The 12,408-nt window shown below is 37.3% G+C and overlaps 1 long non-coding RNA gene across 1 annotated transcript in view; it reads right to left on the bottom strand.

Annotated features, from left to right (window-relative positions):
- Nucleotides 1-12,408, bottom strand: part of LOC141575935 (uncharacterized) — a 273,778-nt gene that overhangs the window by 111,268 nt on the left and 150,102 nt on the right. Inside the window, exon 2 of the long non-coding RNA XR_012504044.1 lies at nt 7,354-7,423. This is a non-coding gene — a long non-coding RNA (uncharacterized LOC141575935). The remainder of the gene's footprint in view (nt 1-7,353; nt 7,424-12,408) is intronic.

Genomic DNA, 12,408 nt, shown 5'->3' with positions numbered 1-12,408 from the left:
CTCAAATTACTTTTATTTCCTGTTATTCCCTTCTTCTATTATGATCTGTACAAATAAAAGCATAAATCTAAAAAAAAAGAAAAATAGATTCTGGTCTTATTCAGTGGCCATTACATTTTAGCTGAAATTAGGTATACGTGATGAAGACGAACAGGAGGTTTCCATCTCAGGAGGAGCACGCTGTTTCCTTTGACTTTGAATTATGTAACACGATAAAGGTCTCCTTTCCCCTAAACTTTCCTAGCAATTTCTCAACCACATTCATTAGCAAATATAAGCCGCTGTTTACTTCCATTTTTTCTTGCATATAAAATTACGGAAGACACCAAGAACTGAATATTAAACTTAGATGCTTAGATCCATTGAATTTTGTGAATGACTTGATAGAAGTTACAATTCTATATATTATTAAAAAAAAATTTTTTTTTCAATGGAGGTCCTGGGGATTGAACCTAGGACCTCATGCCTGCTATATATGCATTCTACCACTGAGCTATACCGTCCCCCCTCTATTATTAAAATTTAATGGAAATTTAAACACAAAGAATATGTAAGCTGTACTGGTGATGATTATAAGTATTAGGTAGAAATTTACTAGGGAATTAGATCTATCATGGTTTTAAAAACCAGCAAACCCCTCTGGGAGGTGGGTGTTGTTCCTCTAAACAGATAAGCATAATTAAACTGTCTGTGGGAACATGGCCAGATCAGTGATGTTTGCTTCCCTTTCTGCATCGCTTTCATTTACCTATGCTGTGTGCCAAGCAGCAAGAACCTAGAAATACTGGTCTTACAAACCACAGAGTGTTAATATGACACCAAATCAAGCTGGCAAAGATCCAAGTTTTACTGCCCGGCTTACTTGTACAGCACAGTTCTTCTTGAACCTTGAAATTTCAGACGCCAACACTTACGTTAAAACAACTTCTAGAGTAGCACAGAGTGGTACAAGGAATATGGCTAACATTAGAGACCTGGACGCTAATTCTAACATCACCGCTGCATAAATCAAGACAAGACAGCCTCCCTCCCACGGTTTGTCTGATAGAATAATCAGATCAAATTATTTTAATGTCTTCTTCAGTTTAAACAACTTAACAGTTAAAACATTTTAATATCTTCTTCAGTTTCTACAAACTTCAAAACAGAGCAGTGTTTCCCAAATTTTTTATCAATGAAGGACCTCCCACAGACACGTGTCTTTTTTTTTTTAACCACTGCTACAGAATGGATGCTTTATGTAATCACTTATCTCTCCATTTTATCAGCCAAAGATACATGTGTGCATAATTAATACCACATGAGTTAATAGAAATTTGATATTTGAGTTACACCATGCAGCCTTATCTTGGGTAAACATGCGATTCATTAGCTTTTGGGGAAATATTAAAAGTATGAACTACTTAGAGATCTAGGTATACTTAACTGAAAATCATCAAACTAAGAGAAATACCCCAACCAAATCTGTCAAGAGAATTGAGCTACCCTATGTCTGTCTTCCTGATTCAGCTACCTGGAGAGAAACCATTATCCTCTACCAACTTCTCCCAGAAACCGACTGTAATATTTGTAAATCCTCCATCTTGAGTGTTTTTATTTTCATCTGAAGATCCTGTATTAGTGGGTAACACATCCTGATCAATGAGTAATCTTAAAACCAATCCCAATGGACTGGGGACGGGTGGGTAGGGTGCCCTTTGTCACATAAGCCATTGAGCATCTTTACAGACTTTCAAGGTAACACACTTCTTATAAGTATTCTTGAAACTTTTCATTAACTAGTCAACAACTAGTCAGAAAATACTGATGTATATGCCATATGCCTGAAATAGGCCTTTTATGGGTTAGGGAAAGATGTAGAAGTGGCCATCTAAGTAGGCAAGGAATAGTAAGTAAGGAAAACAAGGCAAAAACACAAAGCACTAAACAAGCAGCTGTGTGGCAGAGGGAAAACAGAGTAAAGCCAGCTAGAGTCCTCAAGCAAATAAATCATTTTAGCCAATCTGAGCTTTAATTTCTTCAACTGATAAATGAAAGACAAGATTTCTGAATATTTCTTAGACTTACAGACACAGAAAACAAACTTACAGTTATCAAAGGGGAAAGGAGGAAGAGGGATAAATTAGGAATCTGGGATTAACAGATACACACTACTACATATTCAACAGCTAAACAACAAGGACCTACTGTATAGCACAGGGAACTATATTCAGTATCTTGTAGTAAGCTATAATGAAAAAGAACATGAAAACGAATGTATGTATGTATATGTACGGCTCAACTACTATGCTGTACACCAGAAATTGACACAACATTGTAAACTGACTATACTTCAATACAAGTAATAATTTTTTAAAATACTGCTGCTTGAGCAGAAAGATTATAGCCTCAGAAGCCCCACCTCTTCCTCCTGCCAGTTCAGATCAAAAATAATGATTGTACCAAACTCTTCTGCCCTATATAGATCTATACTTTGTTCTCTTGTAATATAAAAGGAAAAAATTTTAAGGAAAAAATTCTGAATTCCTGAATTCCATTTATTTTTGCTGACAATTTAAACTGGGTTTTCTGTCACTAGGCATATTGAATATCCAAAAATAAATCTAAAGTCTTAAAATCAGGTGGCACTGAGAAAATTTAACACCAGTTGAATGAAAAGTTTGGAAACTTCTTCAACTGACCAAAAAACACGAGTAAATAAAGGGGTTTGATCAGCAAGGAATAAGAAAAGTCCGAAACACTGCATTTTTACCACAGCAATCATTAAAATTCTTTTCCCATAAAAATCCTCTGATTTTTTGAGTCTGGGAAAAGTTTTCTAAAGGATATATAAATGATGCTTTTTTAAAAAAAAATAAATAATGTACTTGTGATCATATTTTGGTAAATCGTAAAATGCCTTCACATTTTCCACATTTCGCCTTCCATCCTCCCCCATTTATACTGACGAATAAAGTCTTCATTTCAGTCAAATGAGTGGAGGTAGAGACAGTAATTTTTGAGGCATCAGGATGGCAAAATCTCTTTGGGAGGGAAGAAAATGCACTTGTGAACTACTCCCATAGGCTATGAAAATAATGCCACCGTCCAAAAATAGGGACTCACATTTGTAGAAGGTTGAAACTTACTTTTTTTTTTGTTTTTGAATAAAAGTAGATTGATTTAGAGAGATACACAGTGTATGGAGTGTAGGCTGTTTCAAAAGGTGAGAGGAAGGCCACGAGGTGTGGGGGTTGTGACTTACTTTTGACATAAAGGAATGGCCTGATCTTTCATGGAAAGCAAAACATGACAAAGAAATGAGATTTTTTTTTTTTTTTGGCAATTCACTTTCACTGGAGCAGCATGTCATTTTTTTCTCCTATTTCAGACATTAATTTTTTTTACTGAAGTACTGTTGAAGTAGAGTTGGTTTACCATGTTGTGTTCATTTCTGGTGTCACAGCATAGTGATTCAGTTATACATTTATATTCTCTAACAGATTCTTTCTTATCATAGGTTATTACAAGATACTGAGTATAGATCCCTGTGCCACACAGTCCTCACAACAAAAATGTTAGATGCATGCAAGCTACACATCATGGATGTTCCCACACTAAAACAGCGCTTCAAGTAAATAATACTCTGAATAAGGGTCTCTTTCTCTGTCAGAAGTCTCACTAAGTCATTAAGAGGGATGTTGTTATTTCTCTCATGCTGAGAATCTGAAATGTCTCTCTTCCTGCACAGTCTGGAAGGGGACCCTTTTGGAGGATGCTGTGCTGTGTTACGATGAATGGCAGTTAGGAGAATCTCCTTGGCTTTGTGTCAATCTTCGTTGTACTGAAACAAGTTAAAAAGAAAAAGCCAAGAAGCATTTTTAAGCATAAAAATAATAATAGGCACTCCTGTAATATCTCAAGTGACCTCTGAAATAGAAAGTGGCAGAAAAGAAGGGAAAATGAATGTGGGGAAGGGGAGCATTTCATGAAGAAATTTCTCTCCACTTCTCCACATTCACCCCCTGCCACTCCTGCTGCCACTCCTGGATGTTTCTTGGATGCTCAGAGGATGCCTTCCAGTTTTTGACCGTGCTGATGTTTCCTCTCGGGGAGGAAAAACGGTTCACAAGCGGCGCATTAACCTGAAACGGAAACGTCTGTTTGGAGCATGGAGCAGTTTATTGGCTGAGTCCTGAAGACAGTGAGTGCAGCTGAGATCCTCTGTCTGATTCTGCAGGTCGCATCGGAGCACAAGGAAAGGAACACTGGTCTTTATGAGAGCACTAGCCGGGGACTTGACTGGATTAGAAGAGAGATTATGTTTGTCACTTAGATAAAGGTGGTTTCCTTAACAGTACAGGAAATTTGAGAACAGAAACAGCACTTAATGGTAAGAAAGATATGGTTAAAATGGCAAATTTTATGTCATGTATTTTTTTTTTACCACGGAAATACTGGTAAGAAGGATTTTTTTTAAAAAGATACTCCTCAAATTTCCAATTCTAAAGCAGGCATCAAAAACCCAAAATCTAAATATAACCAAAATGAGTCAAAGTGAATCCAACTTGAAGGATTCTTTGGTTATGAAATCGTCCCCTCAACTTTTACTAATAAGCAAAGAGTCCTTTTGTTTCTATATAGATGATGATGATGATGATGATGATTAAAGTTTTGGCCTCTTAACAGGGCCAGTGTTTCATCCTATTAAGTCTGTGTTCATTGAGAGGGCTTTAAATGTACACAGGTATGTGAAGATCTACAATGAGGGGTGGTGTGTACACGAAAGCAAAATGGAAAGAGAGAGAGACTGAGTAGAAAATCTACTAGAATAGAAACTGATTTACAAGTGAAGATTGGATCCGGTTCCAAAGCACCAGACTGGCTCCCACAAACAGACAGTGAATGAAGTCCCCGGGACAAATCTGGCCACGTCTAGACAAACCAAGTGTCCTACACACCATCAGGTTCCTGCGAGGGTGCAACCAACGGACACGAGGTGTCAAACACACCAGCACATTCAAGAAGAACTGCATTCAGAGCTGGGTATAACGGGTCACATAATTGGAGATAATTTAATCATTTTTCAAATTGCTTCACAAAGTACAACGGATAAAAGGGGAAAACAGATACACTATGTAGCGGGAGTACATTGCGTCATAACACTTGTATGCCAAGAAGATACATAAAATCTAAACCAACCACCGTCAACAATGAAAATTGCACTTAAAGTTATGGATTTGTGATTATATCAATCACCCTAAAACACAACCTGGAATTATTTGTTCAGGAAGAAAGAAAAAAAATCTTCTCTCTTGACTCTTTAAATAAACTCTCTACTAAGAAACTATGGGCAGTTCTTTTCAAAGCATGAATTCAGAACTTCTGTTTGTCAAATTATATCTTCCCTGAAACAACGACATGCATTAAAGTCTTGATTTGACATAGAACTATCAGTGTTTTAAATAACTTATTAGTGACTAATGATAAATTAGCTGGTATAACAAATCCCTACTTCCCAATAAACACCTGTGCAGAGGTCAGGCTGCTGGTTGCATGAACTACTGCTGGTATAGCACTGCTCCACTTACGAAGCAGTTTTTTCAAACACTACAATATTTCATTGAAATCTCACAGCGACCTGATAAAGTATTATCTCCACTCTCCTTTGACAGAGGGGGAAGTACTCTGACAAAGTCATATTTTACAAAGTACAGGAAAGAGCCTAAAATAGAACCCCAGTCCTCGGACTCCAGTCACCATGGTCATCCCATGCTCAGAAGACAACGTGAAATGGAGAAATTAAACCACCACAAAGGTTTTCAGAGTTTTAATTATTTGCCTCAAGTGAATATACTTTTAATATTCACGCACTTCTTTAGTAATAGGTCACAGCTGATACCCTGAGAATTACTAAGAAGGCAGAAGACCAAAAGCAAATATAAGAGTCATAAAAGCATGGTGTTCTGTTGGCAAATGTTCTCGCATAGGGCAGTGTGGTGTTGTCATGTATCTGTTTGCTAGGGTGGATATGTAATCACAGAATTACATATATATATATATGTTTTCAGTTTTGTTCTGATGCCAGGTTATTTATACCTGCTATTGTATGGGCTTCTTTGATTACTACAATCAAACATGGATCAGTGTCTTGGAGACAGGTTAACAATTATGTTTTTCTTTTATTCAAAGTGGTAGCTCGGACTGCATCATCCTCTGACACCCAGTGCGGACTGTTTCTCCCCAAATATCTCACTTTACACAGCTCACATACATACGTAACCCAGGTAACATGGAATAATGATAATAAAACATTTTCTATTTGAAATGCATTGCATAATTTTTAACTCCTGTTATAAACAGACGTCATCTAAAGAACAATTGCCCCTTTTGATGTTTATTTACAGTCCTCCGCCTTCACATGACAAAATGGTTGTTAACATTAATTAGTTTATTTAGCCATAAATTTTTTTCAATTACAGGTAACACCATCACAGTGAAAGAATACCATGACTTAAAAGGGGAAAAAGGGGAAAAAAGCAGAAGCATGACATGGTCAACTACTTTTATTGGGCTTGAGTTGATAGATTATCAAAGAAAATTGTCAGCGGGTTTATGATACTTGTTAATTTTTAGCCAGCAAGATAAATTTGTTTTTACTCTTTGGCAAGGCTTTGTGCTTGCTTGTCTGCCTGCTCATTTGCTTTCTCTCTTTTTTCTTTTCTTTTTCATTAAAAAAAAAAAAAAAAAACCCAGAGTATATTCTCTTTCCCTTATACCTAACCCCAACTTCTATAAATCTAACTCTTTTATTATTTTAACTCATTGTATTTTCCACTCTAGTGATTACCAGGAGGAATGCATTTCTCATGGATTTAAACACACAAGTAGACACAGAAAAACAGAAATAAAATTGAACTCCTGATGCACCTAGTAGCAAATTGTAACCAATGTCCTGTAATGATGGAGAGCAAAAGGACCGCTTTACTAAGGTGATGGTTAATCAGAATAGAACTCTTCAAGAAGCAAGGGCAGAGATAAAGGAATAATCTTAACTAGCAACCTACTCAATGACCTTGAACAAGTCAACAAGTTGTCTTTTTTCTTTCACCTTGACAGTTTCATTTTTTCTGCCTGTTGACTTGGACTATTGAATTCAGTTGGATAGTGTCTGAATAATTTACCTCCACAAATTGAAACTCTATATGGTATGAACATTATGCTTCACTTTATACTTGACAATGTTTTACTACTCCAATTACACTTCTGAACAATTCCAGGAGTTTAGGGAATTGATTAAACAACTTAAGTAGACAAACTGAGATCAAGCACTTGAAGAAGCACTACTTGCATATAAATAAGTATTGTACTCACCACAGCTCATCCTTTCCTGGTCTTTACTGAAGGTCTGTCAGGTTTCCAGTTGTCGGGGGCCCAGGTTACCCTGCAGAAGACATAACACAGCCTTTCATTACAATTCCTGTATCATCCCAATGTGTACCCCTCAAGCAGCTAACTTAGTCATAGTTTGCCAAGTAAATTAACAAGGTTGGGTTATGGAAATGCTTTCAGATAATCCCATGATGTTACATGACCACCGATTTAAAAGTATTTTTTGTTTTCAAACACCAAATTATATTCTCACTGTTGTTTTAAGGAAGTACAGAGTCCTGCTCCATTTAATTGTCCCATGCTTGTTTCTGTCTTCCACATTTTCTCACTTTATAATATTATTGAATCAGTTATTTTTCACCTCCCCAAGGCATCTGACACTTTTATTCACCTTTCAGTAATCTTCGTAATGGGAAAAGTTTGCTTTTTCCCCTCCAAATTTCCTTCTGTTCTCCTCTTTCTGAAGGCAAAACAATTCAAAGTCTTAAAATATAATTTACAAATGTTGAGTGGTGTCTTGGAAGTCTATCAAATCGCATTACCATGTGGCTACCTAGAAAAAAACTGGAAAATGACCCCAACAAAATGAAACTGTTTTGTGGAGATAAAGGCAAAGCATACCATAACCCAAACCACAACAGACTACTTGGCTATTTCACTGGGATAATCCAAGCTCTTGCTTCCTGCTTCAGTAAATTTGGGTGCAAATGTCAAATAGCTGCTCTCTTTACCCAGAAGCAGCTGCATTTAGACATAAGTCCAACGACTGCCAAATGTACAATTCATAATTCCTTTCACAGGGGACACATGAGTATCCACAGGCACAGAATAATCAAATGATCACCCAGCGTATGGCCTTTAGAGTATATGGTTTTCATCAAAGTCAGTACACAGTAAAAGCATCACCTTACATTATTTATCATGGTAGTCAGTGGTTTTCGATCTGAATTCCAAGTGGCAAGATCTGCTCCACTTTCAGGCTATGGTCTTCTTCCATTGTCAAAGATTTTGTTATAAAAAGAGGGCCCCCTCATTTTATTATTCCCATAATCAAATTATTAACCTTAGAAAACTTCCCACAAGTGTAGCAATATTGGTTCCATATGGGGATGGAATGCTCTGTGTTCTGCTACAAGATCAGACCAATGGCTTCATTAATTAGTAAAGAAAAAACTACACTGAATTCCACAAGATATAATGAAAGCCAGTAGAGAACTGTGAGTGCTAAATTTCAGTTCTTAGGGGATAAAGAAGACATTCTTTATTCTAGTTTTCCTACTCAGCAAAATTACGCAGCTCTGTCATGTCCCCTACAAAGACTGCCACACAAGAGCTATTCCAAATACCTTTGTACACAGTGCTTTCAGGCAAAGGCAACACCACCCTATTCTCCAGTCCCTTTTTCAGGGGGAATCACAATTAAGCATTTTAAATGGCTAAAAATTGTTCTTAATGGTCTCCCAAATTTCACAGGGTTAAGATCCAGAAACGACTAGAAAGATTTGAATTGAGTCTTCACCTCCCAGAAAAAGTAATCAGGATTATTAATAAGCGCAAGAAGAGAGCAGTTCTCACTGCTCATGGTCTGGAATGGTGTGTGTGTGTTTCATTGGAAGAACAGTGGCTCACAAAAAAGGCATAACCATATTAAACCAGCTTGAATCCTTCTTGGAACAAGACAAGCATCTTAAGGATCTTTCAGTTGAAAATAACAGAAATCTACTCAAACCAGCTCGAGTGAAGGAATTTAAAAGAGATTCAAAGTTGTCTTGGAGTAGCCAAATACGGAAAACATATTTAGTTTGATAAAACATGAAAAACTCCTAAGGCAGTTTTTCCTCTCTCAGGCAACTTTTCTACTTCCCTTTTAGACCATCTTCTGCAATGCAGTTATTTTTTTTTGTTTGTTTCTCCATAAGAGCAACTTTCAAATGAGTTTCGTTTCCTGCCTCCAAGTCTTTTTAACTTACAGGTAGAACATCCATGGCCGCCTAACGGAGTCTCTCGGGTTCTGAGTTCAAATTACCAAGAGAGTGAATCTGATTGGCTCACTCTTGAGTCACATTCCACCTTGGCCCAATCAAGTCTGACCAGGGGTTGGGACCTACCCACCCAAGTAATCTTTCATAGCAATAGGTATCAGTAATAACACTTGTCCAGTTCAGATAAAATTAATTTCTATAGAACATAAAATACCCTGTTTACTGAAGACACCAAATAAACAGTGATCATAAAAATATGGATATGAAAGCATGCTTCCTAATATGGCGAACAAAACATTTAACTATTATAACATTTCATTGGCTGAATATAGAAGAACGTATCTGAGACTCAGGCATGGATTTAGTAATTTTATTTTGAAATTCAGTATCTCACAATGAAAACAAAATTCATATTGGAAAAATTCTTTTATAAACTACCACCAGTGTGTCCCTTTTATTAGATTTCAATTAGTAGTTGTACGCAAATCACAAACACGGATATATTTTTTAAAACTCCTTGTAAAGGCAGCATATAGAAAATTATTATTCAGTAGGTTAAAACAAATCATGAGAATGTTATAACAGCATTTGTAATAATAATACCTTCCATTTACAGCTGTGTGGTGGACACTTTCTGTACAGATTCTCATATAACCATAACAATCCTTACACTGAGGTGCATTTTTTAAACTATTTTTTACAAAGGAGGAATCTGAGGTTCAGGAATACTGTATTTCATTCATATTACCCAAGGCAAGTATGTAGGGGTAGGATTCTCTGATAATCATCAGGCAACCCTTCAACTAATCCAAAAGCATCTTTGCAAAAGTTAGAAGAATCTGACACTTTCTTAAGGCAATGTACTAACATCTGCTAAAAACAAAAAATTGCCATTATAATTAAAGAAATACAAAATAACTACAAAAGCAAATGGCGCCCCCTAGAACTGTACAATGCAAAACTTGCACAACTATGTATGTCAGCCTGTTCATCAAAATAGTGAAGATGTTATCAATCAGTCCTCCTTTCTACATGGAGCACCATTCATTAACGCTCTAACCTTCCCCATCTAGCTCCTATTTACTCCTATCCCACTACCTAGGTAAATGATTAAACTCTAAAAGTATTTTGGCCCGTTTGTTCCATTGACGGGGCAGTGATAAAAGACTTTAAAAGGAGTGTTAAACCACAGTTCCAATAAATCCCTACATATAATTCAATCAATAAAACATTATGTGATCCAAGAAATGCATATGGTTTATGACCCACTGTTCCTCTGTGACCTCCTTTATTTAAAAAAAAAAAATCTTAGTTCTACAGCAAACAAGGGAAACCACTTAACATCAACAGAGCTTCCATTTTGTTGTTTGCTAGCTTGATGAAGTGAAATGTGGTATCATTCAGAAGACCTGTTTAGAAGACTTAGCGACTTACATTAATTATGGTTATGTTCATTTGCTTATTTCTTCCATGCTTGTAAGGGTAAGTTTCTTGCAGAATGATGGTTTTGCCATCTAGTCTTACATTAGACCAGCAATGCACAAGGAGAATGGAGTAGAGAAAGAGAAACAGATCAAAATTTACAAGGAAGCATGTGCAGTTTGGAACAATGAATTTATTATAAGACAATGCTGTAGCTGATGAAAGAGGAAGGGAACCCTTATTTTCATAGTACAAACAAAGGAAGTAAAACCTTATGAAACCCTGGTTGGTGGGGATGGAGGTTGAGGGAGGGCTGAGAAAGAAGGGAAATGTGCTGCATATGTAAGAACTCCAATAGCACTTAGCCAGACATTTCATCCTGAATTTGCAGCACCACTTCACAGAACACCATCTTATTTGATGACATCCTTTTCACTGAAGGCATTGGAGGAGACGTAGAGCCAGCTGGGTTACTTGACCTTGCCTTTAAACTTAAGAGTCTAACATTCTAGCTTTTGTGTAGCAGCAAATTTGTGCAGGAGAACAATTCAAAGCCCAGAGTAGTGGCCGTGAAATACATCTTTTGTAGGCCTTCAGTAAAACTTTGAGATTTTCATGGGACAAGGGCAGCCTCTTACCTTTCATCCTGGTACAAATTATAAAAAAAAACATTTAAGAACTTGTCTCCAGCAGCATCGTCTCTTTTCTCCTGCTCATGTCTAGTCTGTCTGACGTGCTGCACGACCGTGTCAGACAACACCATGTCGTCCCTGAGGTCCTTCTGCCTTCTTCCTGCTACCGCTCTGAAACTTTCATTTTTCATGGACCTTGTCACTGATTTTCTATTTCTTTGATTTTTCATTGATGTCAGTGTGGTTGTCGTCTGCAGAATGCTCACAGTCTTTCAGGGAAAACAGACATCTAAACAAATAATTACGGTACAGTGCTATAAGTATTAGAATGAAACGTGTCTGCTTAAAGTAAAAGGACAAGATTTCTGTACGTGGTTCATAAGGCTTTTATGTTCATTTTTCATTAAGGTAATTCTTAGAACAAGCCAACGTAGTGAGTAGTGGTCAGGGCTGGGATGTATTTTGAAGGAAGAGTTCGCATTTGCTAATAGGTCAGATGCTGCTTTAAGAAAAGGACAATATGGTAACTCTAAGGGCTGAGATGTGAGGAACGGGAAAAATTCAGGGGTTAGTCACCGAAAGGATGTATCATTACGCCCCGATATAACACGGTTAACATTTGCTGTATAACAGATCACTCCAAAATTAGTGGCTTATAAGTGATTTCTGGGTTCACAGTTCTGTGGGTTGACAGTTCCATCTGGGTGGCCTGGTCTCTCTAGTCGGCCAGCTCAGGCCTATCCATGTAGCTTTTCCAGGACAGCAAGAGGGGCGGCTGCGAGGCCTTGTAGGGTCTATGTTCAGAACTTGCACAAGGTCACTTCCGCCACATTCTGTTGCTCAAAACATGTGAGAAAAGACCCGCCAGAAACAGACTCCACCCCCTGATGGAAGGAGCTGAAAATAATTTGTAGCCATTTTTAGTCTAGCATAAATAGGAAAGATCATGAGTATAGTCTACTCCGTGTGTTCCTGTAGAGAAAAATGTGTCCTTCAGTGGG

The sequence above is a fragment of the Camelus bactrianus genome, chromosome 34 (assembly GCF_048773025.1).
Source record: "Camelus bactrianus isolate YW-2024 breed Bactrian camel chromosome 34, ASM4877302v1, whole genome shotgun sequence".
NCBI classification, from domain to species: Eukaryota; Metazoa; Chordata; class Mammalia; order Artiodactyla; family Camelidae; genus Camelus; species Camelus bactrianus.
This window is presented reverse-complemented; position numbering and strand designations above follow the sequence as displayed.